The following is a 23,451-nucleotide window of genomic DNA, read 5'->3' as shown; positions in this document are numbered from 1 at the left end:
GTAATTTGTTCAATAAATGACTGTGGTTTGTATTCACTTTGTTCAAAGTCATTTTGATCTTTAGCAAATGAGAAAATAAACATAGATAATATAATCTTTTTGCAAATGTGGGTTATGAGGTGTCATGGAGGTATACATGGCGTAGAGGAGAAAATTGTAGAGATCGCTGGAGGTACTAGGAGACTAGAGAAATTATAGCCTTTACAGCTGGTTGGTGATAAACAAGCAGGGAGATCATGGCCTTGATCTCAGTCATCATTATTCTCATAATGGCAGCACCATTTGCCTAGAGCTGAACACTGTTAATACAGTATTTATTCTCAGAGCAATTCTGCAAATAGATCCTATAGAGGGAACTAAGGCTCAGAGATGTTGAAGAGCTTGCCTAAGGATGAACAGGTAAAATAAACTGCACAATTGGAATTTGAACCCATCCCCCAGATACAATTTCCTTCCATTTGGTATTACATTCTGTTAATTCTCATCTGTACTTTCTCATTTTATGCCAGCAAACAGTAAAGGTGAATGGGGAGAGTTTAGAAAAGGAAGCCTATGGCCCCAGTCTTCCAGTGCTGGAAAATTGCAGTCCTCCCTTCTTCCTGGGAAGACTGGGAAAGCCTACTTTACTTTAATGGCGACCCAAATGTCTTTACAGATTGCCAACATACAGTAAGTTTCTTGTTAACTCTTAAATACTCTTACAAAGAGACCAAGGTGATGGGGGAAGAACTTCTGGGGACATTGTTTGGCTCACTTCATGACATAGTTCAGCACAATTTGTCCTGTTAGAGGACACATTGCTATTCACTGCTTCTCTGAGAATCTGAATATTAGGAGATTATGACAAAGAAGACAGAACAAATGTCATAGAAGTGAAAAATATTCAGACATGACCTTGGCAATCATAAGCAAGCATTTATTAGATTCACACTGAACAGGTTGTGAAGATTTTTAAGTAGGGCATCAATTAAAAATATCTGGGGATACTAGAAATGGATTTATCTGAAGAGTCATACAAATTTTACTTGTTTCATGGTACTTTGATGGGATATCTCCTATGGAAAATTATCCCCCACTTACAGTCATTATCAAGTTAAATATATTAAAAGAAGAGTCACTGGATTATGATTAATAGGAAATGGTTGACTTGGGACCCAGAAATAGAGCAAAGTTGGAGGAAAGAGCAAAACTCAAAGTCAAGTTCTCTTTGGAGGCAATTCCAATCCATTTCTGTAAACTCTGATGCTTGACCTTGGGTAAGAACAAAACCCAGCCTCAGCTAACCCTCTCAGGCTTGCCACAGGAACTTGTTACAATGTACTTCCCTGCATCGTTACAGAATCTGGGTCAAGGGCGACTACCTTTTTTAAGTTTGACACATAGCACAAAACTCCAGTGGAGGGAAGCTGAGCCTGTCTCTAGACTGGACAGGTGACACGCAAATCCTCCTCTGAGTATTGCTGGTTTCCCCTAAACAATGAATCTCCATTAACTGCCCTCCACCAGTGTTCCAAGTGGGATCAGTGCTCAGCTCTTCTTCCTGACCACCTGCCTCTATTTGCAGCCTGGAGATTAAGGGATCAGGTCCTGACCTTAGAACTTAACCTATTTCCTTCTCTCAGCATCATGTGGGTTCACTTCCTTTTTATCAGGTTGTTTTCTACCTCATGGACTCAAGGGTTTTTATTCACTCACCTTGCCCCAGTAATCACAAGTTTTCACATATAACATGTCTGTTTCCCCTGAATTCCTTATTAACAAAGTGTCTCTGGCATGGTTTTCCCTCCCCAAGATCTAGAATCATGAGTCTGTTAATTTTTTTTTTTTTCTTATTCATTGAAGCCATTGATTTTGTTGTTGTTGTTGTTTTCTTAGTGAAAGGCAGTAAAAGGTCTGGAGCCAGTATGGGATTGCAAAAGTATGTAATAGCCGCTAGGGTCAGGTGGATCATGAATGTATTGTCACATTAAACTACATATTTTTATAATCTATAGCAGAGCTTAGTTGAAAATGCATCTTTGGGGCATGGCATTCATTTAGATCCACATTTTAAATTTAAATATCTCTTTGATAAGTCTTGCCAGGAGTCCCAGTGTGGCACTGTAGGATAAGCACTGGACTGATAATTGCAAAGTCAATGCTTCAAACCCACCAGTCATTCTCAGAAACCCTGTACATGGTCGGTGTTAGTCAGAACTGACTCTACGGCACTTAATAACAACAACAAGTCTTATAAGCATTGAACTCCTAATTGCAAGGCTGATGGGGGGAGAAAGGTGAAACTGTCTGTTTCTATAAAGAGCTATATAGCCTCAGAAACCCCGTGGAGCAATTCTACTCTGTCCTGTAGGATTGCTGTAAGTTGGAAGCAACTTGATAGCAGGGAGTTTGGTTGGTGTTACTAAGTCTTTGCTTATCTGGATCTAAACCAAGAACATCTCAATTCTTCTTTTTTTTTTGAACTACCAACTTTCCCATTATAACTCATGTATGACATGCTTGCAACAGATTTGACAAATCATGGACGTAATGTCACATTAAACTATATATTTTTATTATCTACAGTTGTGTAACAGACCACCCTAAAACTTAGGGGCTGAAGGCAATCATGATTTGTTATTTCTCATGATTCTATAATTTGGACACGGCTTGACTAGTGGTTTTTCTTTGGTACTACTCACCTGCACTGATCTATGTAGGGCTGGGCTGGAGGCCCAAGAACATCTCACTTGTCTGTCTGGTGTTCTAGAGCGTCTCCATGTGTCTCCTTCACATGTCTGGTTGGGACTGCCTCACTGTATGCTGATCTCGGTTTAGTTGGATTTCTTAGATGATGCCTACTTCCCAAGAACACAAAAGTAAAAGTTGTTAGCTCTTTGTAAGCTGGGATCTGGAACGGATACAGCATCCCTTCTGCCACAAAGCAAGTAGAAGACCCGTGTGCATCCAGGGGTCAGGGAAATAGGCTCTGTGTGTGAACGAGAAAGGTCACAGGCACATACCTGGAGGGAAAGGATTGTGGAAGCCATCTTTGGAGACTACAAACTCTGTGTTGAATTACACTGTTGCCCCCAAATCTTTGGAAACACTGATAATTTGACACCAAACTATTATCCTCTTTTGGGAGCCACTGAAACGATATTTTCTGATTTTGTTAGCATAGAGTCCATATTGTTGTTGTTGTTGTTTTTCAGCACTATCGAGTTGATTCCGACCCATAGCAACCCTGCATAGGGTTTCTGAAGCTGTAAATCTTTACAAGAGCAGAAATAAAATAGAGTAGTACATATTCGTACTAGTTTAAAAATTAGATGGCACCAGAATAGTTTATAACACTGCCGATTTCTCCTCCAGTACTTTATCCTCCTTGAATAGAATTGAACCTTGCCCACATATCCTATAAAACTAAATGTTAGTAGTTTAAGAGCTTAATGACTATTTCAACTAACCTACAGAGTTACCTAGGAATCCCTAACTAGTACAAATGGTTAAGCTGCTACCGAAATGTTGGCGTTCAGGTCTACCCAGAGCTACCGTAGAAGAAAGATAATCTGCTTGTGAAAAATATCAGCCCTTGAAAACCCTGTGAAGCACAGCTCTACTCTGATCTACTTTAAGGGTCACCATGAGTCCGAGTACACTTGATAGCAACTGGTTGATTACAGGTTTATCTTACATGCACCATTCAGTACCGCAACAATACCCTTACCAAGTAGGCAACAGTGTTAGGTAATGACTCAAAGCAAATGTTCGGGCATCAGTTCAAATATTAACTTTGCCACATATTCTCTGCATAAACTTGAATAAGTTTATCAATCACTCTGTAATTCAGTTTCTTTACCTGTATAATGAGGGAAAGATCACATACAGTTTTTATGAATCTTAAATGTGCACAAAGCCAGTTGTAAGAACATCAGCATACAGGATGTGTCAGTTCATGTGGTTGTTAGGTTCTGTTGAGGCAGTTTTGACTTCTAGCGATCCTATATACAACAGAATGAAACCCTGCCTGGTCCTCGGCTAGCCTCTCAATCACTGCTGTTTGAGTCCATCATTGTAGCCACTTTGCCAATCTATCTCTTTGAGGGTCTTCTTTTTGCTGACCCTCCCACCAGTGGGATTGCACCAGTTCTCACCCAAACCTAAGTTCCTTCCCTTTCACCTGATCCAACTCTCTGGTAGATGTGTGGTGCCAACGTCAAGGAGCCTAGACAACCTTTGATGTTGATTGCATTTTACCAAGTGATGAAGGCCTTTTGTGTCCTTCCACATTGTGAGAGAGAAAGCCATGGTTGACAGTTCTAGGCTCATGGTTATATGATCAGTGTTGGTCTTTTGGTGTTAGCCCAGAGCTCAGTAACATGTCTCTTTAGCCAGTGTTGGTTTTGTTTTATTCAAAGACCGATTTGCTCTTTAGTTTTCCTCATTGGAAAAACATTGAATAATAATGCAAGTCCCAGGTCTTATTTGGCTTAATGACTCATCTTCACCCCTTCACGCAGCCATCCAAAGCTAAAAGTCTTATCTTCAGTGTAATTTCACCTTCACTCATGTCCACTGATGTGTTGCACGAGCTACAGGCATGTAGCTGGGGTGGCACAGTGAAGAGAATTCTGTAACTTCCGTATCCAGCTTCTTAGTAAACTAGAAACTCTGATGATAATTTTCCTACTTAAAAGAAGTAAAAACATACATATATATGTATGAGAACAATGCTGGTTAAACTATCAAAAATATTTTTCAAAAGGTATTGATGAACTGGCAAAAAGTCATCCACAGATAATACAAAATAAGTGAAAGTGGAGATCAGAGAGGAGGTAGTGTGAAACTCTTGTGGACTTTTGCCAAATCTAGTGCACTTGACTGTTTTGTTCAGCCATGGGAAATAGATGAAAATTGCAGGATCGATCAAAATGGGAAATCTCATTGAAGATTCCCACTACTCCAGTACACATTGTTAAGACCCCAAGTAGCAACATCCTCAGAATTAGCTCCAGAGAATGATGAGGAAAGTTGTCTGTCTCCACCCTTGATTCTTAATAGAAGGTATGGTGTTATGAATTATTTAAAATATCTATTTTAGCTTTGTGTTTACCAAATAATTCTTTCCATGGTAGGTCTGGGTAAGAAGTTGTTGTTGTTGTTGTTAACTGCCGTCGAGTCGGTTCCGACCCATAGCGACCCTGTACAGGGTTTCTGAGGGTAAGAAGTAGATGGGAAAAATATACTGATAGGTTGACATGTTTCACCAGTGGATGTTAATAGAGTTCATACTAATTGTGAAGACTCCGTACTCTAATGTGGGTTGAAATGTGCCCTCTCAGAAGCAGGAGAGGGAATCTCACTATCATTAAAAAAGAAGAGCCAGGAGTGGAGCATGTCCTTTGGAGCCCGAGATCCATGTGTATTGCACCTTGAACCAGGGACAGAGAGCTGTGACATCAGAGGAGTGGAGAAGGAGAAGTAGCAACAGAACCAAGAACCAGAGCAGGAGACAGCAGTGGACTTCCCAGTCCACTGAGCAAGTTAAGCTGAGTGACTTTGGGTAGGACGTTTCTTGTAGAGTGGGGTGCCTCTAGGTACATAAGTGGGGGAACTAGGTTTACTGACCCAAGGATGTAGAGCTGAGAACCCTCAGACTGAGGCTTATGGTGAAGTGGTGTGTCCTGTGGGCATTTATCAGCAGCTGAGTGGAACAACACCCCTGAGCATTTCCAATCCTGTTCACTTCCCTGATAAACCACAGAACTGTGAGTGTGGTGTCTGAGTTCTGTGTGGCCACTGCAGTGACTGATCAAACCCACTTAAGTAGAGATGGCTGTGGGTGGAATGGTCTGGTGCTATACACATTTAGTACGGAAGGGAAAAAAGCTCTCCTAAGCAAAAGCATATACCTGTATGCCCTCACATACTTTGTAGCCCAAAATTAATCTTTTTATTTTCCACTTAGCTGAACACTGAACCAAGGATTTTTCAAAACAGAAACACCTAGTAAGCCTGTCTATACCAGAACCAAGTCTGTTCATTTTCTGAAAGTGTTGAACTGGAACAATACAGAAATATTAAAGTATCTTTCAGCTAAACCAGAATTGAACTGATCATTCATGAGTGCCCAGCTTGTAATGGAAAAGAATCATTTGGGGCAGATTCTTCTGTATGTATTAAATGTCCTCTCTATATGCAGGGTCTCACTCTTGTCTGATGTGAGAGTATCTTTCCTTACCACTAAACCAAAATGTCTGCCTTGTGACCTCTTTTTAATTATAATATTGGGCTTAATTCTTATGTGTAACTTTTTACATGTTAATTTTGTCCCTGCTTATTCAAAAATTTCTGAACAATGGGAGTCACATTTTGTGTTGTCACAAACCTTAGTATAATTCCTGGTGCAGGATAGGTGTGTAGATACATATAAGAGAGGGGGTAGAGGCATGAGATTAACAAGAACTTGGAATTTACTCTGCAAGACTAGGAAACTGTGGAAGAAGGTCTTGGAGAAAGTGGACAGAGTAGATTCAGGTTTTAGATGAATCCCACCGTGAGGCAGAGAAGTGGAAAAGACAAGTCAGGAAGTTATTGCAACAATTCAGGTGAAGCAGCCTGTATTCAAATGTTCACTTCACATATCCTTGCTGTTTTACCTAGGGCAAATCTCATAACTTCTCTGTGCCTCATTTTCCTCTCTTGTGGAATGTGTATGATAATAATGCTTACCTTATAGCATACTTGTGAGGTTTATATGATATATATGAGGGGGTTTCAAAACGTTTTTAGAGAATTGGAATGAAAGGATAATGGAATTTTCCCACAAACTTTTGGAAGCCCCACATGTAAAGCACTGAGAACAGTATCTGGCGCATGGTAATTTGTTCAGTTGTAGAATTCTTGTTTTCCATGAGGCAGACCTGGGTTTGATTCCTGGCCAGTGTACCCCCTGTGCAGCTTCCATCTGTCATTGAAAGCTTGCATGTTGCTATGAAGATGACAGGTTTCAGCAGAATTTTCAGACTAAGAGCAGGAAGAAAGGCCTGGCAATCTATTTCCAAAAATCAGCCGATGATAACTTTATGGATCAAAACAGTCTGATCTACAACCAGTCATGGGCAGTGTTTGTTGTGTTGTGCATGGAGTTGCCTTGGGTCCAGGGCTGACTTGTCAGCAGATAACATTAGACTATAGCTAAATTTAGACGTAGGGATCATTTTCACCTAGAAGTGGGTATAGAGTGAGAAGAACAGAGGGTCAGGTAATATTTAGTGTCAGGAAAAGACAACAAGAGTACAGAACTGATGGAGAAAGGGTAGCTAGAGTGTCAGGAGGAAAATCAGGAGCACATGGGGGTCATGGAAGCCAAAGGAGAAGGGGATTTCAAGAAAGAATGATCAACAGCAACAAATGCATCAAATACTTCCAGTGGAATAAAGACTGAAAAATGTCTCTAGGGACTGTCTAGTTTTATAGGTCCCATAGTTAGTGTGTTTCCTTGGCAGAAAGGGGAGCAAAAGAGCATCTGAGAGGCAATGGAGAAGAGACAATGTGTATAAGCAACTCTTCTAAAAAACTTAGCTGTAAAGACATGGGGCAAGATACAGGACCCTCATGGAGTTGCCGGCAGATCAAGGAATGTAACACAAACAGTCCAGCGCTGAGTCTGGCTGATGCCTTCTTATGCTTCAGAGGAAGGCCTTCTCCTCAATCCCTGTCTCTCTCCTCTCCATTAAGCCATATGACATGAACCTGCTTACTGTTCTTCCTACCTTGCTCCCTTTTGTGTCCTCACCTCTGAGTAATGTTGACATTCATTCTGTTATTTTATCACTCTTCCAGGATTCCCATGATCAGACCCACAGGAGAAATTTCCCTCTGGCCATGCTCCGGTCTTGACTGACCTTTGAGCAGTGGGATTGCTTTCATTCCTGGAAACTGTGTCTTGTTCATGTTTCCCTCTAATGGTGTTTCTGCCTTTACTTTGATCACTAGACTGGAGTCACATTTGTATCTCATTTCTAGCCTGTGATAGTACTTGTGGACATTTGCTTTGTGTGAATTCATTTAGTACATCCATAGCTTCAGTTTATTTTTCCTCTCCTTATTTTCTATTTCCCCCCACCCCACCAACTTCCTCCTATTTATTTTCCTAAACTGACTGCATTTTTCAAAATTTCTTAAAATACTTTTTGGGGTATACTGAGGTTATACACCAATAATGGGAAAGCTAGGATAATAGCGAGAGGAGGTTGTATGGAATTGGGTTTGGGGATGGAAAAGAAATGAAAAGGTAAAGAGGCTGAGACTGTAGGAAAGGGGGATCACTGAGTATGTGGGAGGGAGGGGAGGTTGTTGCAAGAGATCTCAGCCTTGCTGGACACATACCAGAGATAACTAGGAAGAGAATAAAAATAGCCAGGCTGCACTAGAGTTTGCATTGCACGAAGTGTTCAGGTGAAGATATATAGATGCATCCGAAATGAGAGATCATTGTATGTGTTTGACTTCATGCAAGGCAGACAACTTCAGCTTCCAAGAAGGAATAGAATCTAAGTAGAGAAGATGAACCTCATATTTGTTGAGAAAGTTGGGAGTGGTAGTAGCCATTGTGCCAACTGGACAGACATTTGAGTCAACCCTTCCTGGGAATGAGACACCAGCTGGAATGAGGACTGTTGACCCATAGAGGTTGGTTATTGGACCTTAGTTTGGGACCAGGATGGGGCTTCTGCCAAGGTCAGTATGGGCCAGGAGGGACTTCTTGATCTGCCTTCCCTGGTCAAGCTCTTTTGGATATGCATGCTAATTCCTGCTGGTCCAATTTGTTTCCTGTGCAGACCTAGGCAGCAGCAGAGAGGCCAGCCTTGATCAAAACTCCACTTAAGGTGCACAGAGCATACCTTCTTTGTTGACTCATCAGCCAGCAATAAATGGATCTTCTTGGCAGCTTTGCATTCCCTGCCAGGGAGCAGCTGGTGAGTGGTCCTCCAGAGAAGCAGTCTTGGAGAAATTTTATCAGTATTTAGCTAAAAAGAAAAAAGAAATGCATGCACTTTCTTCTCGTCTCTTCTCTTACCTCTAACTCTTGCTCCTATCTGGTCCCCAGCCACTGAAATTTAATTTAGGGACAAGGTAAGGCTTTTTCTTCGTAGCCTGCTGAGTTACTCATTACCTTCTTTAAGATTCAAAGAGTAACCCTCTTTTTTTCTAGATTCTTTTAATGAGCCATTTCAGCATCGGACTTCTAATTTTCACCTCTGCCAGACAGCGGCCGCTGGGAAGGCCTGGGAAACCAGTCTCACTTCCAGAGACTTGCAGCTATTGGGCAGCAGAAGCAGTATAATTATTTCCCATTAGTGCACCATCAAAGTGCAGATGGTGTGCACATTTCTGATGTTGTTGCTTTCCTTTTTTCGTCCATTGCTGAAATGATTTGGTTTATGCCCCTTCATTTCAGAAAACAAGGGTAAGACCTGGCTCAGCATGTTTACCAATCTCTCCTGCTGGACAGGTTAATATCGGAATATAATATCATCAATTTCCTCTATAGGCCTTGTAATTACTTGTTATTTACACAGGTATATGAAGACGCATATTATCCTCCAGCAGGAAAATGTGTGAATCAGAACTCCCTTTGTTGCTGCAGGAAGGGCACAGTCTGGAAAAATCATGTCTTCTTAAAGGCAGTGGCCTGAAAAATAACCCAGTAATAATTCTTATTAGTGACCACCAGCCAGGCAACTGAAACAGAAGTAACCCTGTCATCTGGGCAAGCAGTTACAGTTCTTCGCCAAGCTCTATCATTCCCTCTACCAAACCATTTTGCTTTCTCTCCACTTCTCGGCTCTGGGCCTGTTTGAGATGAAAGTACTTCTGACATGCTGTGCAAATATATGCAAATTTGATGTGAATTCTAGTCAACTCCACTTTGCCCTGTTTAGCTGGGCTGCTGGCCTCCTGGAAACCGAGCAATATGGCCTGCTTTCTTGGTGCCAGGAATCATTAACAGTCTTGATGCATCAGATTAGATAGGTCTGACAGCTCCATGGTGTCCATGTATATACTACCCAAGCTCCTAGGCTGTCAGAAGCAGGAAAGAAGGCTGCTGGCTTCTGCTGATTTTAAAAATATCATTTGATTTTGGAATTTTGCTTTCATTTTTATGCAGTCATGGCAGAAATTTGTTCTCCTGACAGGGACAATTATTTGATGATGTCCTTTTTCAAGCATCTCTTTCAAAGCTGGGCTTGTAAGACAGAGATATTCTATAGGAGCACATCTTCATGGATGTGTGCTTAGATGCATACAAATCTGTGTATATGAGGATTGTTGTTGTTGTTAAATACTGTCCAGTCAGTTCTGATTCATATTGACCCTGTATATGAAGGTAAGTTAAAAAAAAAATGGATGTAAAATTGCATAAGCCTTTATTAAATAAAAAATCAAAATGTGAAGCCCTTGTTTCTCAATGTGTCCTCCATGTAGTTCTGTACCCTCCCGAACGCTATGTTTCTTATCTCTAACCCTTCCCTGGAGAAGTCTGTACTCTTGGACTGACAGCACATCAAAATGGCAGTTGTTGAGTTTGGGGACCAAAAAGAAGATTGAAGGAGCAAGGTCAGAGCTGTAGTGTGAATAGGGTAAGGTTTCCCAACAAAACTCTCATAGAACAGCCTTGCTACCTTTGAAGAGTGAGCAAGTGCATTGTCATGCTGTAAAAAATTTCTTGGGGTAAGTTTCTTGCCCTTTTTCTCACCAATGCAATTTTCAATTTTCTGAAAACTTCTTCCTAATAAGCCCTACGTCCTTTGAGAAAATCTACCCAGATTACCCATTTGGAATCTCAATAAATAATTTCCATAGTGTTCTGAGCTTATCTCTCAGCTTGAATTGAATTGACCCAGGATATCTCTCTGGAAGCCACTATTATTGGGCCTTTTTTTAAAAAGTCACCTTAACAAGACTAAGACATGTGTATTACTGAGAGAACTTGTCTACCACCATCCCCTGATCACAAAGACACATTTAAACACATTTTGTTTGAAATAAACCCGTGCATGTAGGAACTGGAAGCCTAGTGGCTATGCTTTTTTAACTTACCCTCATATATATGCATTAAACGGTATGATCTAACTAATATGGAGAGAGAGCTGCTATTGAGTCTTTTCCAACTCATGGTAACTGAGGAGAAACAGAAGGAAACACTGCCCTGTCCTCTGTCATCCTCACAATAGTCAGCATGTAGCCAGTGTGCCAGTCCGTCTTACAAGGCCTCCTTTTCCTATGTTGGTCCTCTGCTTCATCAAACACAGTTTCTTCTTGTAGAGATTGGTTTCTCCTGATAATGTGTCCAAAGTGAATGAGTCCGACAGTGTTCTGCTGGGATACGTAAGGTTTTCATTGGCTAATTTTTGGAAGAAGATCGCAGGGCCTTTCTTCCTAGCTTGTCTTAGCCTGAAATTTCCACTAAAGTCTGGCCACCATGAATGGCTCTACCGGAATTTGAAATGCAAGTGGTACACCTTCTAGACTCATAGCAAACTACCACAGTAGGACAAACTGACAGACAGGAAGTAGAATAACTAATATGTAGCTCCTTAAAGAGGCATCCTTGAGAATCGGAAATTTAACTCATTTTTTTTTTTTTTTTTTTTTTTGAGCTAGGTCTTCCTCCTTTTCTTTACTCTGAAAACTTTCTGTGTGCTCTTCACTCATCATTGACCTAGCATTTGAAGGCTGAGTCTATGAAGAAGGCTGTTTAGGTGGAAGAAGGCAAAGGAAAAAGTGTGGGCAACTGGAAGAGAATCTTAAGAACTTACCTAGACTACTACCATCTTCAAATATAACTCTTTAACTAGCCCAGATTGAGAAATCTAAAGATCCTATTCAGGAATGCATTCCCCAATCTCCCTTGACCATACACCATTAAGTAAACAGTAAAAAAGATCGTGTATAGTACTTTTATTGAACTATCACAATTAAGAGTCTTATAATTATTTCTCACTTTGGAACAAAGTTCTTTCTAGCAATCTATTATGTCATTGTCCGGAGTGCATAAGAATATATTCCTGCTACTACTCAACCTGAAGCTTCCCACATAAGAAGCAACTCAAACAAATCTAAACACCTGCATTTGGACCATCTGCTCTGATGACTTACTGATGGTCACTGAAAAAACAGATGCTGTCTGCTAATGTCTGTAAGAAAAGAAGGTCATTTGAAGGGCTTAGTAGTACCTCCAGAGGGAAATGCATTAATGAAGTTTCCTTTTAACTATCCCCTGTTGAAATGCATAGCTATTAGTTGGGAAATGGCCTCAATTCTGGGTCCCTGTAATAGGCTCTAAAACCTGACTTTGTCATTAGAACAACATCACCTTAGGCTCATCCTTCAACTGTAGGTTGGCAGTGGTGTTAAATATTAGGCATTACACTGACATGTGATTCTTCAGCAAGTAGGATCCAAAAGTCATCGTTTGTTTTCTCTTGCCATGGCATCTAGATATGCACTTGATGTGTCCCCTGACTGGAACTTGGATTTCCATTACCTGTGACAGAAAGAGCAAGTTGCTTCCCCGATGCTGACATTCAGTCTCTTGGGCCATGGTTCTAGCCGCTCAGGTGGAGATTGCCAGTGATGGGTATGCAAATGTTCCTGGTGATTGATGTCCTCAAGAGAGAGTATCCATCCTAAGGAGCTCTGGAATGTTCTAGAAATTCCTATCAGACTAACTTTAGGACTCACTCAACCTTCTCCATTTTAGATCTTGATAATGATAATTCTTTGTGTTTTTATGTAAAATAGATTTAATGTAATTACTTGAAAAACATGAACATTTAGTGACTCTCTGCCACACACCTACAAAATTTTAGCATTATTAAATGTGTGTGTGTATGTGCTTGTATATATCTGTGTGTATGTATACCAATATGTATAATTTCTAAATTCATTTGTTGAAATATCTATTATTTCCTTTTTTAAAAAAAAACTTTTTATTGTGAATTATGTGAAGGTTTACAGACCAGATATCAGCTTTACATTCAACAAATTATGCATTTTGTTTCATCTCAATAATTACAATCCCTTCCATGCAGCAGTAGTTACCCAGTTTCCTCCCGTGGTTCCTGTTTGCATTCCACCCACCTTTTGATCCCTCCTCAGCTTTGTCCTTAGGAAATTGTTGCCCTTTGATTGTAAATGATTCGCCATTCCGTGGTGAACATACCTTGCTAGTGTTGTTGCGCCTACATAATAGGCCCATCTACTGCTTGACTGAAAATTGGGCCATGAGGGTGAGTTTCTTTCCAGACCTGAAAGGTTGTTGAGGGCTGTAGTCTCAGGTTCTTCCAGTCTCTTTCTGATCACTAAACCTGGTATGTATATATGTATGTATGTATGTATTTATAAATGTTTTATTGTGAATTGTGTGATAGTTTACATGGGAGAACATTAGCTTTACACTCGTCCTATCATATATCATTTCATTGCCATGGTTAAATTCCCCTCCAAGCATCATCAACCAGCCAAAGGCTATACCCTGCAAGCCTGCCCCCTGGTTGTCAGCATACAGCCCTTCTCCCTCTCTGGGTCTAAACTCCCCAGCTACTCCATCTCTCCACATCATCGTCTCTGCCTCCATCTCTGGCATCACTGCTTCTCTGGGTAAGGTTCCGCTCTCCGCTCTTCTCCATTGATGGTCCCAGGGACCTCCGTGCCTAGGCTACAAAGTCAATCACTACCTCCTTTTGCTACAAAACATCTACCTTTACATTTCCAACGCTCACAGTCAGTCCTGATAGCAATTATTCACTATTGTATCATGGCCTTTATTTTTTTTAATTAAACAGTTTTGATTTTTGTTTCATATTTTCATCCACTCTAACCAGACCTTCTAATATGATCTCTTTCCAGGTGGTTGGTAGTGGTAGCTGGGCATCTTATAATTCTTTTGTTTGAGAGTCATGGAGCCTGGTGTTCACATGGTCCATGAGTCCTTTGGACTAAGTGATTCCAAGTCTCTTCAATTCTTACCACTCTGATTTCTTCCATACTTGGAGAGAACAATAGCTACACCTTAGGTGACAACTCATGAGATTTCAAGATTCCAAATGCTACTTACCCAAAAGGATGTAAAGCATTGTCTCTGTGGACTATGTTATACCAATTGACAATGGTGTCCCCTGAGATGATGAACCTGAATCCCAGGACCACCAACTCATTGCCTTAAGATGTTTGATACTATCTAGGAAGTTTTCATCATTTTACCTGCTGTATGCTCCACCTCAATCATAATTATGTTTGCACATTTTATATTCATGTACAAATACACTCTTTCAAATTCATATATTTGTGATATATACATACGTACATATATATATTCCATTCTTCCTCACTTACCCATTTAGCCTATGTCTCAATCCATGTATCTCCTCACAGAACACTGTTGTTCCAAGGATATGTATTTTTCACTACTTTCCTCTATTCCCTTTAGTCCATGTATACTACCATGTGTCTTCACATTTCTTCATTATTCCTCTGCCACCTCCCTCTTGTATATTGCCCTCCCATTCACCCAAGCTAACACATGGCTACCTCTAGCCAGTGAATTACTCTCCCCTCCTCCCCACCCCAGTTAACCATCATAGAATATTTTCTTGATATAAAAGAAAAATGATTGAGGTGCTACCAAGTTTCCCCAAAGTTAATTTTGAATGGGAAATATTTGGAGTCTGGTCATCCCAGAATACTTCTAATTTGGTAAGAATCTGTCCAGCTGTTTTCATGTAATGTGCCAATAGATAAGTATGAAAGTATGTGATTAATTTTATTTATATGTGTAAATGAGATATATACCTAAAGAATAGGAAGAAGAGCATGACATCAGGATTAGAAGAAGACCCATTAACAGTCTGCAATATGCAGATGATACTATCTTGCTTATTGAAAGTGAAAATGGCTTAAAATAATTACTGATGAAGATCAAAGACCACAACCATCAGTATGGGTTGCACCTCAATGTAAAGAAAACAAAAATCCTCTTCACTAATAAGTAAAATCATAATAAATGGAGAAAAATTGAAGTTATCAAAGATTTTATTTTGCTTGGTTCTACTGGTAGCATAGTGGTTACGAATCGGGCTGCTAATCTCATGGTCAGTGGTTCAAAACTACCAGCTGTTTCATTGGAAAAAGATGAGGCTTTTTGCTCCCGTAAAGATTTACAGCCTCGGAAACCCTGTTCAGGGTCTCTATGAGTTGAAACTGACTCCATGGCACATGACATAACAACAACAGCAACTATGAACATTCGTGGAAGCTGTAGTCAAGAAATCAAACAGCATATTGCATTAGGCAACTCTCCTGTTTAGGACCTCTTTAAAATGTTCAAGAGCAAAGATGTCAGTTAGAAGACTAAAGTGCAGCTGACCCAAGCCTTGGTATTTTCAATAGCTTCATATGCATGTGGAGGTTGGACAATGAATAAGGAAGACTGTAGAAGAATTGATGCAATTGAGTTATGGTGTTGGAGAAGAATATTAAAAGTACCATAGACCACTAGAGGAACACATCTGTGTTGGAAGAAGTACAGTCAAAATGCTCCTTAGCAGCCAGGATGCTGCGACTTTGTCTCTTATCCTTCAGACATATTATCAGGACATCGTGCTTGGTAAAGTGGAGGGTCAATGAAAAAGAGGAAGACTCCCCACTGGGATGGATTGGCACAGTGGTAGCAATAATGGGCTGAAGCATAGCAACAATTGTGAGGATGGTGCAGGACTGGGCAGTGTTTCATTCTGTTGTGTACAGGGTCACTATGAATTGAAACTGACTGACGGCATCTCATAGCAACACTGCCACCACCTAAGGAATAATAGACATTGCTCAGCAAAATGTGCGAAGGTGTGGGACAGATTCTTTATTGGATAAGACCTTAAATGAGACAGGGGAGGTGGCTGGCAAGCTGAGGGCTTAAGGCCCTGTCTTGCTGCCAGACAAGTGTAGGCCTTCATACTGATAGGTAACTTTTATGAGGGTTGTCACTGGAGACCTGGTGTGGCACTGTGGACTAATGTGTCAGACTGCAAAGTCATTTGAACCGCAAGGTCAGTGGTTCAAGCTCACCAGCTGCTCCTTGGAAACCCTTTACAGGGTCACTATGCATCAGACTCAACTCAACAGCACTTAACAACAACAGGGTTGTCACTAGAATCCTGGTGTGACACTGTAGGATAAGTATTGGACTGCTAATAGCAAGGTCAGCAATTCAAACCTACCAACCATTCCTTGGAAACACTATATAGGGTTGCTATGAGTTGGAACCGACTCAATGGCATTAACTACAATAAGGGTTGTCAGACTGCTCTGAGCATTTTACAGGTCTGCTTCTTTAATTGTATTAGCTGTGGAGACAGGATTGGATACACCACAATAGTGGCACAGGTTGAAAGTAGCAGGAGCAGGGCTTGAACCCCAGCAGAGACTCGCCACAACAAAGGCTTTCCATTAAGCTCTCGAGGCTACCAGACTTTGCTCCTGCGGTCTTGGTTGAGACTAAGTCAACGTGATCAGCTGAAGGGCTACCCTCTGAGAATCAGAGACTCAGTGCTCCAAGCCCTAACAGGTTTCCTAATGAGAAGGTGCAGGTTTTCCCTGCAAGGACAAGAAGCTACCCATCTGGACAGCAAACACTTACGTGCTTTAATTGGAAACCACAAGCCAAGGGGCTTTTCCCAAAGGTCTGAGTACAGTGTCTTGTTAAGGGCAGTAAAAATCATATTTCTAATGAGCACTGTTTAGAGCAGTTAGCAGTCACTTGCCACCAAAGGAGACGAGCATATGCTTGACTGTCACCAGCTGTCAGACTCCTGGTCATCATCCTTGGTGAAGCAGGATGGAGTCGCAGATGTCTGGAACAGAGCAATGCCTACTCCAGTTTATGTTGTCCGTTGACTGGCCACATTAGCCATGGAACCCAGAGCATCTCAGATGCAAGTTATAGGTGCTTAGCCTATTCATAAAATACACACGGGGGTCCTCAGTCTCCGAGGAGAAGGAAGGCTGACTTGGAGGAAGGAGCCCCACAGAAATCCAGAGTAACCAGGCATGTTAGATAAAGGCAGGAATCAACAACCTCTAGTTAATTCTCAAAGGCTGTTAGAAGAGGCAGGGGAGGGAACTGTCTCCTGAATCTTGCCTGGCCTCTCCATCCTTTTCCCAGCATGACACATGTCCTTCATCTCCTGGCTCAGCCTGTTAACCCCAGAGGCAGGCAACCTCTCACCCACCTGGGGTAGGGAGTGGGTAACCAGCAGCTCAATATGTATCACCTAGATTAAAAACAAAATCAAAAGCTGTTGATTATTAAAGAAACATATGAACTTTATAAAGTGGAGAAAGACGCAGAATGGGGCAAAGCCCCTAAACACTGATAATTCTATAACCCAAACAGCTGCTTACAAATGTGGTATTTTTCCATTTAACCAGTGCCAGTCCTAATCCTAAACACCATTCACAATCATGCATATGCACAAATGCACACACAGACACTCACACTTCACATGGGCATATGATCGTAAACACTCACACATACAGCCATACACTCACACACATACTTTACACATGCTATACTCACCCCCACATACACATATACGCACAGACTGGCCTGTGAGCTCTTGTGTTGTTCACTCTTTGAACTCAGGAACCGTGCAGATCCATTCATCACAGCTTTTATTGACATTCTATTGCAACTATTTTTTCATTCTGTGTAATTCTTTTTAAATACTCTTTCCGGTAGTTGTGACTTTGAACCAATCCCTGAACTGCTCTGACTCTAGGGTTTTCCACCTGTAAATGGGCAGGTATTGGTGCTGTATCCATAGTATGTGTGGCAGGTGCCTGGCCATTGTTAGTTCCCCACCCTGCCCTGGATTACCTGTCTGTACACAGCTGCTTGGACAGCATCTGTGTGGAAAATGGTCAAGCTTAGAAGGCTAGGTGGGGATTTTGACTGTGCATGGCAGTGGGCGGAGAGACTCTCAGGGGACTAGTTGTCCTGGGTGAGAGGGAAACATTTGGCTTCTCCATGAGTTTGAGCTGGCTCAGTGGCAACAACAACAATGCTAAACTTTAATATTTGCAAATCTGTGCATCTGCCAACTGTGACTGAGAGGCATTGTGGAGTCATTAGTGTAGGTTGGTGGCTATGTTTGCCCACATAGTCCGGACCACACATGTCAACTCTGACTCATGGTACACCATGTGTTACAGAGTAGAACTGTGCTCTGTTGCATTTTCAAGGCTGTGAACTTTTGGAAACAGGTCACCAGGCTTTCTGTGTATTCCCAACCCACCGACTTTACTGTTAGTATAGTCAAGCACTTAAACCTTTGCACTCCCCATGATACCCATAGTCCTGACAGGTCACTTGAATGTGGACTCCTTGTATGTCAGCCCCTGGGTGGCTATAACTGCTAAGTAGTTTTACATTCCTTCTGTTCTTGGTTTCTTATGCTTATTTTACTACCATAAGAGATCTGATGCAATGAAAACGGAACACTGATGTTGAAACAGGAAATGAATGGGAACATAACCATTTCAGTTCTCCAAATGTGCCTGAAGATGAAGTTTACCTGATTAATTGTACCTTGCATTCATTTGATCCCAACACATGCATAGTGTGTCAGGACTGCTTTGGAATGCTAACAGCCAATGCCAAAAGTTTGCGAAGCGAGGGCTGATTATATCTCATTTGACTTTTCATTTGTTCAGAATTAAAAGTTTCTCTACTTTAAATGTGCTATTTTCAGAGAGATGCTAAAAGAAAAAGGCCTTTAAAAGACAAACAACAGCAAAACATCATTGAGAAGGAAAATACAAAAATTAGAAACATTGCTGAGTTTGCTTTTGCAATGTAAATTACAAGAATCTTTCATTACATTACGGAAGCAGATTTTGTCTGTTTCTGATGTGGCAACACAGAGTTAAATTTCAGTCTGCGTTTTAAAGTATATTTATTCCCCAGACCAAACCTGATATATTATAACACTTTGGAACCTATTGTCAACAAATCATGCTTTTCTTACATAATTAAAGTTAAATTAAACTGTGTGCATCAGTTGGTAAATGGAAATAAGTAAAAATTTGACTGCATAATATGAATATTACTAAATATAATTTGAAAATAAATTTTATAATGCAATCTTTAATATGATGCTAATCTAAATGGAGTATTTTAATCTTAACAACAGTTCTGTATGATATTGGAAACAAAAAGAGACAAAATGGTTTTTAAAATTCTGAACACAGTGCATAAAGTTATATATCACTGTGAGCAGGGTTTACAACTCAAAAAATGTAGGACTGAGGCAGGGTTCTGGAGCTATTCTGAAATGCAGATCATGGGTTGACTAACCAGAAAGATGTTATATACAAAGGCAAGGGGATTCGCTTTTCCTGACATAGCCCTGTGAAGGTCTGGAGCCATTGTCTTGTTATTGTTGTTGCTGTGTGATGTTAATTTCAGCTCATAGTGACCTTGTATAGGGTTTCTGAAGAGCGATTGGTGAGTTTGAACTGCTGACCTTGTGGTTGGCAGTACTGTGTCACACCAGGGCTCCATTGTCTTAGCAAATAATAATAATGAATCAATTGTCATCGAATGATATTCCACTCATGGCAATACCATGTACATCAGATTAGCACTGTGCTACACGGGATTTGAAATGTCTAATTTTGGGGAAGTAGAACACCAGGATTTTTTTCCAATACACTTCTGGGTAGACTCGAACTTCCCACTTTTGGGTAGCAGCCAAGCGTGTTAACAGTTTGCACCACCTAGGAACTCCTAGCAGACAGTTATCATTTTTGTTACGTGCCATTGAGCAGATAGTAGCAAACACGTGTTTAAAGTGTTTAAAACAACATGCCGACTGTTGATCACATTGTTGTTGTTGTTGAGGGCTGTTGAGTCGGTTTTGACTCATAGTGACCCTGTATATGGCTTCTGAGGAGCCACTGGTAGGTTTGAACTACCAACCTTGCAGTTACTATTCCAGTTCTTATCCTACATATTAGCCATATAATCTTCCCAACTGCTGTGTGAGGCAGGACTCATTACTAACTTCATTTTGGTTTTACAGATGAAGAAACTAAGATACAGAAAAGGTAAATCACTCCTCCAGGCTGTCTGGCTACAGACGCCAACACTGAACTCATGTGCTATGTGTTTACCACAAAGCACATGGACTCGGGGTCAGTGTGTCACCAGTGGGTTGTCAATCTTCCATCCTCTAGTCCCAAATCAAGCACCTTGTCATTGCCACATGTAAGAAGCTGGTCTGATGTCCGCTTCTGGCCTGCTTTCCTCTCCCAGGAGAATTAAGCTATCACTAGTCTCTGTCAGTCTGAGGTTTAAGGGTAGGACTCATGGGTAATTATATCTTTCTTTATTCCTGCCTCCATGGTTCTGGGCATGTAAACTTTGCAGGAGCTGTTGTGCTGTAAATCTAAAGCGTGCAGATCATTAGGGGAAGTATTGAACCATTTACTGGGAGACTAGGCCTGGATTAACTGGGGCTGGCTCAGCACATTGCTCCTGCCCAGCAGTGGGGAAGGGGGAAGGGAATCTGGGAGACTTAGCTATGATTCATCATGGACCCTGTACCCTAAAGGCCAAGGGTGAACTGTTTACATGCCCATTCCTCCCCACAGGGGCAGGCTTTGTCTCTCATTGGCTGTGCTTTATCTTTGTGGATCTACCTCCAGGTTGAGGTCTCTGGCTTGGAATCCCTATTCTGCCCTTTTTCAGATGAGAGTGACATTAGGAAACTTACAGAACCCTCTGGGACGTGTCTGTGATATGGGGCTAGTACCCACACCAAACTGAAAATACCACACCCTCCCAACCCAACCCCTCCTTGAGGTGTGCCTTCCAGGCCTTAGATTTCATCCCTGGGATTCTCACCACTGCACACTCACCCCAGGGCCAGGCCTCAGGCTCTCCAGGCTCCTAAGAGCCTCTCTGCTCAGCAGTACTGTTTGTTGCTCAGAGTCTAGAAGACAAGGATGCAAGGGGAACCTTCTCTGCACTAGGGAAGAACTATGGTGTGTCTCCTCTGGCTCTGACGCTAGACTGTTATTGGTAAGTGTTGTCTAGTCAGTTCCATCTCATAGAGACCCTGTATAGGGTCTGTAAGGGGCAGCTGGTGGGTTTGAACCACCAACATTGTGGTTAACAGCCCAGTGCTTAACCTACAGCACCTCACAGAAATCTCCATTTCTTGACAACGTCTACTTTCAAGATTAATGTCTCTATTGAAAAAACACACCAAATTCTATACTGGTAGCAGAAACCACAAACAATTATTTTCTCTCTTTGAGTTCTTGCTTTAACAATCTAAATACTGTGGCTTTATCACCCATGACCCCTTGCACCCATGAACCTATGAGGCAGATCATCTACTTTTTGGTTGATGAGGAAGACAGCTCTTCTAAGGAAATGCAGAGTGGATATATTCCCCCAAACATATTCTTTAAATTGTAACTATAATTTTGGTGGTTACCCTACATCCAATCAAAATTATTCACTTCTTGGCAGCAGGGACTAGTTCTAGTACCAAAACCAAACCAATTTCTGTCCAGTCAGACTCATGGAACTGTGCTCCATAGGGTTTCCAGGGACTGATTTGTGTAAGTAGGTCATCAGAGGCACCTCAGAGTTAGGAGCTGAATGTTTAATCAATGCTCCACCAGGGACTCTAGTGCTAACTTGCCTTGTGACTTTGAGCGAACCACCAGGGGGAGGTGGTGTTCTGTAGAAATCTCAAAACTTCTCTTAGGCCCCTCTTGTGGGCTGTTTCTCACTCCCTGACTCAATCTTGCCACAGTGACCTGTAGGCACTGGTGAGCACATGCTAGCTTGCTGATTAATTTATTTACTGACTGACTGTCTCTCCAAATAGAATGAAAACTACCAAGGTCTGGACTTTGCCTTATTCACTACTGTATCCCAGCGCCAACGGGGCCTAGCATCCAGTGTACTTTCAATGCATGTTTGTTCAATGCATGTTTGTGACTCCCTCCTCTATGTTCATGTTGGGTCCCCTGTGCCCTCCCTACGCACGTGGGACTTTGTGTGTACTTCCTGGCTCCAGGCCAGCAGTACAGGCTGATTCCTGGGCCACCTCTTGCTCACCAGTGTGTTAGAAGTGAAATTCTGGGCATTGTTGACTACTCTCCCAAGTTTCCTTAATGAAATGTGGGCTAGTGGTGTTGTTGAGGTAGTACCTCTAAGGAGGGTGGCTAATTCAGAGTTTCTCTACAGACAGCAGGCCTCTCTCAGGTTGGTGGTGACTCAGGAGGTGACCTCAGAGGTGTAATACAGGGTGGCTGTTGTTAAGTGTCCTCGAGTCAGTTCCGACCCATAGTGACCCTGGTTAGGGTTTCTGAGGAGCAACTGGTGAGTTTGAACCACCAACCTCACAGTTCAAACCAACTTTGTGGTCTAGCGCATTATTCTGCAGCGCCACACCGGGATTCTGTAGGGTATTACCTAAAAGTGACAGAAGGGGTTCATGGAAGTATGACCAATATTTCCTATGATGAATATTCCCAAAGCTTGGAGAAAGAATGCCAATGCTGGAGATTTATCAGGGCCAACTAGCTGAGAAGTTGTCAATTTTGTTAGCTGAACACACTCTGATGACCTTGGTGAAGTGGTGTTCTCGCATCAGCACCTGGGATTACCTCTTCAATAAAACCAGCCATGGGTTCTGGATGGTTCGCTCAGTGCTTCCAGCTGAAGCTCTCTTCTCCCTCCATTGACCCATGATGAGCCTTCACAGGCTACTGAGATACCTAGCACAGTATCTAGACAGTGGGCATTGTAAAACTGAAGAGTGAAGACAGAGGGCCAGGAGGGAGGGAAAGAGGAAGGAGCACGATTACGTCATAGGCTGCTGTCATGTTAGGTTGTTAGCTGCTATCCTATTGGTCCCAGAATCATGATGACTTCATGCACAAATGAAGGAAGTGTTGCCTGGTCCCGTATTATCCCCACAATTGATTAAAGATCTAATCATTGTGATTTGTAGGGTTTCCATGTGCTGATTTTTGGAAATAGACCACCAGGCTTTTCCTCCTAGTCCTCCTAGTTAGTTTGTTCAGCATCATATTATTGTTGTTGTTATTGTTAAGTGTCTTCGAGTTGGTTCTGACTCATAGTAACTCTGTATAGAGTTTCCAAGGAGAATCTGGTGGGTTTGAATTGCCGACCTTGTGGTTCACAGTCCAGTGCCGATCCTACAGCGCCCCACCAGGGGTCTGTACAGTATCATAGCAGCACACAGACCTTCACTAATAGCCATGTGTTGGCTGCGCATGGGGCATATTGGTTGGGAATCAAGCCCAAGACTCCTTAGAGAAGGTGAGAGTTCTATCATTGAATCATCAAGTACATTCCTGTAG

The sequence above is a fragment of the Chrysochloris asiatica genome, unplaced genomic scaffold (genome assembly GCF_000296735.1).
Source record: "Chrysochloris asiatica unplaced genomic scaffold, ChrAsi1.0 scaffold00012, whole genome shotgun sequence".
NCBI lineage: Eukaryota > Metazoa > Chordata > Mammalia > Afrosoricida > Chrysochloridae > Chrysochloris > Chrysochloris asiatica.
Note: the sequence above shows the minus strand (reverse complement) of the source record.